Below are 3828 nucleotides of genomic sequence, written 5' to 3' on the forward strand. Positions count from 1 at the left end.
CGGACACCCACAAGGCTGGACGGACCCCACGCAAGGCCGCAGACGGACGCCAGACAAGGCCGCCGATGGACGCAGGGCAAAAATGTAAGTTTTCTTTTTTTTTTCTTAAACTACCTTTCAAACTTGGGGTGCGCGTTATACGATAAATACGGTACTTATCAATACATTTTTTATTTTTTAAGCCCGTGGTGTGTGAAACACTCAGACTAACACCCATGCAAAAGAGAGTGCACACACAAAATGTAAAAACACAAAAAAGTGCAAAGGGTGTACACATGGACCTCCTCTGAAGAGGAAGGACCCTTCCTTACCCTGACCCCCCGGGGGCGCAAGGCACCTAACAGGGACTGAGGTACTCACTGGCCCACCTAGTCAAAACCAGGCGGACCTCTGGGAGGTCTGCCAAAACAGACCAACCCCAAGTACTAGGTGGGGCTCCCCCAAAGGGAGACCCCATGAGAGATGGCGAACCAAGCCAGAAGGCCATATCCACCCCTCCCAAGACTTTCAGGGCAGGCCCAGCGACTAGGGTTGCCACCTCATCCCTTTAAAAAGGAACACATCTGAATTACACAGGTTCTGTGGCTGATTAAGGTGGTAATTAAACTCACTTGGTGCCTTATCTGCATTAAATTAGCCTCAGAATCTGTGTAATTCAGATGTGTTCCTTTTTAAAGGGATGAGGTGGCAACCCTACCAGCGACCCACACCCTGCTAATCATGCTGGGAAAGTATACCGTGAAAAATGTGACAAACACATAAAAAAGGGGAAATGAAAGGGGATAAGTGCAAAGTGCGATGGTGCAATACCACCAGGAATCAAAAATTCCTCAGGTCTCAGCCAAAATGCCCAGCCCTAGAGGCAGGTGCAAAAAAAGTGTGGTAGTGCAGCAATTATGACGCCAATAAACTCAAAGTGTACCCCATACACTGAGAATTATGGCACCCCTGGACATACACCACGGGCTTCTTTCAGAGCCCTGCCCTCGGCCAGATCAGTGCAGCCCCATCCTTACCAAGAGAGCTTGGGAATAGCCTTGCCTACAACTGGGGACAAGCCTTGTGCACAAGGCCAGAATCAACACAGGAGGAAAAAGGACCCTTCCACCATACCCACCTAATTACATCAAGGAAAAAAGAACTGGCCCCCCCAAATTGGCGAAGGGGGTCATGGTTCTTTCCCTAATGACTAATAAGAACAGATACTACACTTGATCTTAGCCAAAAAGCTGAGAAGCGATGCTACTTATCAATGGTAAAACTGAAAGCGGGATGATGCACACAACCACCTCGATGAAATTAACATCATGTCAGTGGTCCCCCATCACCACAGTCCTCACATCACATCATGGCAGCCCATGGAACCCGCCGCACCCTGTTTAGGAAACACTGCATTAGACAACCTGCGTGCCAGTGAACAATAGCCTGCTGTAGTCATAGTTTGTTTTCAATTTTTGCACTCAGTTCTACTGCCAAGTTAAACTCATTAGTTAATATATTAACTGGTGCAAACACAAATCATGATTATATTTAGTTCATCCCCAATTCATGCACCTTCAAACCCCAGACCACGCCCATTTCATGCACCTTCACACCTCAGATCCGCCCCAATTCCTGCACCTTCACACTTCAGATCAGTATCAATTCATGCACCTTCATACCTCACACCACGCCCAATTCATGCACCTTCATACCTCAGACCACGCCCAATTCATGCACCTTCATACCTCAGACCACGCCCAATTCATGCACCTTAATACCTCAGGCCACGCCCAATTCATGCACCTTCATACCTCAGATCTTGCCTACTTCATGCACCTTCAGACCCCAGACCACGCCCAATTCATGCGCCTTCATACCTCAGACCACGCTCAATTCATGTGCCTTAATACCGCAGACCACGCCCAATTCATGCACCTTAATACCTCAGACCACGCCCATTTCATGCACCTTCATACCTCAGATCATGCTTAGTTCATGCACCCTCATACCTCAGATCATGCCTACTTCATGCACCTTCATACCTCAGATCATGCCTACTTCATGCACCTTCAGACCCAAGACCATGCCCAATTCATGTACCTTCATACCTCAGACCACGCCCAATTCATGCACCTTCATACCTCAGACCACGCCCAATTCCTGCACCGTCAGACCTCAGATCAGCTGCAATTCCTGCACCTTCAGACCCCTGATCTGCCATCGTTCCTGCACTTTCATACATCTGGCCAGCCCTAATTATTGCACCTGCAGACCTTAGATAATCCCCAATTCCTGCACCCTCTGATCAGCCCCAATCCTGCACCTTCAGACTCCAAATTTTCCCTAATTCCTGCAATTTCACACATTAGATTAGCCCCAATACCTGCACCTTCAGATCTCAGATCAGCCCAAGTCCCTACACCTTCAGACCTTAGATCAGCCCCAATTCCTGTACCTTCAGAGCTCAGATCAGCCTCAATGATATCACTGGCAAACTATAAGAAGATTAAACGCCAACTATTATTATTTTTCAGGGTAATTGGGGCCTGACAGCAGGTGTGTACTTTGGATATGTACTTTGTGATAAAGGATGTCCCTTTCATCTCACAAAGTTGGGAGAAAATGATGGGAAATTCAGAATTTGAGTTATCATTGGAACAGAACAAGTCAGCAGATGTGATTTCAACTGTAATGTGGTCTGATGGACCGTTTTCATCAGACGAACCGATCGTGTGTGGGCCCCATCAGTTTTTTTCCCATTGGTGAAAAAACTTAGAACCTATTTTAAAATTATCTGATGGTTAAAAAAACGATCGAAAAAAAACGATTGTCTGTGGGGAAATCCATCGGTTAAAAATCAACGCATTCTCAGAATCAAGTCGACGCATGCTCGGAAGCATTGAACTTCATTTTTCTCAGCACGTCGTTGTGTTTTACGTCACCGCGTTCTGACACGTAGGCAAGACTGAAGAAAGTCAGCTTCATCGGATATCCGATGAAAAAATCCATCGGTCCGTTTTCATCGGATGAACCGATCGTGTGTACAGGGCATTAGCTGCTGTGATGATAGGAGGTGAATGGTCCTACATACTCTGCACTGCAATATGTGTTAAGCCTCGTACACACGATCGGACTGCCATCGGACAAATCCGTGGATTTTTGTCCGAAGGGCGTTGGCCATGAACTTGTTCTGCATACAGACGGCAGAACTTTTTCATCCATTATACACCAAATCATGTGTTTTTTCAGCTCTTTTCCGCCACCCTTTGGGCAACTTCTGCTATTTTTGTCTGCTCATAGCATTCGTTCTGAGCATGCGTGTTTGTACTTTGGATTTGTGTACACACGATTGGATGATCCGATGTAACACATTTGTTGACGGAAAATTTGAGAGCATGCACAGCCAACATTTGTTGGCGGAAATTCCGACAACAATTGTTCGATGGAGCATACAGACGGTCGGATTGTCCAATAAAACACGTCCGTCGGACCATTGTTGTCGGAAAATCCGATCGTGTATATGGGCCTTAACATTATACAATATATATATATATATATATATATATATATATATATATATATAAATGCAGCACACAAAGCCCAGTGAATGATACCAAAAAGCTAACTGTCATGGACCACCAACTCTTGACCCAGCCATTAAAAGGACAAAAGAAGGTCAGACCCCTATCTGTCTTCCCCCCCCCCCCCCCCAGCATTGTATGGCTGGAGGGGTCAGTGACAAGGACAGCGGCGGAAAGGGGGGAGACCATCCATAGCAGACAATTTCTGCTTATTCAGCCCTGTCATCTGCTGCTAAATTACTTCTTTTATATTTGTAATCCCTCA

General features: G+C 46.2%; 1 pseudogene; it reads right to left on the reverse strand.

Moving 5' to 3' along the window:
* Positions 1-1031: 1031 nt before the first annotated feature.
* LOC120933921 lies at positions 1032-1241 on the reverse strand (annotated as a pseudogene).
* Between the last annotated feature and the right edge of the window lie 2587 nt (positions 1242-3828).

This window comes from Rana temporaria, chromosome 3 (assembly GCF_905171775.1).
Source record: "Rana temporaria chromosome 3, aRanTem1.1, whole genome shotgun sequence".
Classification (NCBI taxonomy): Eukaryota; Metazoa; Chordata; class Amphibia; order Anura; family Ranidae; genus Rana; species Rana temporaria.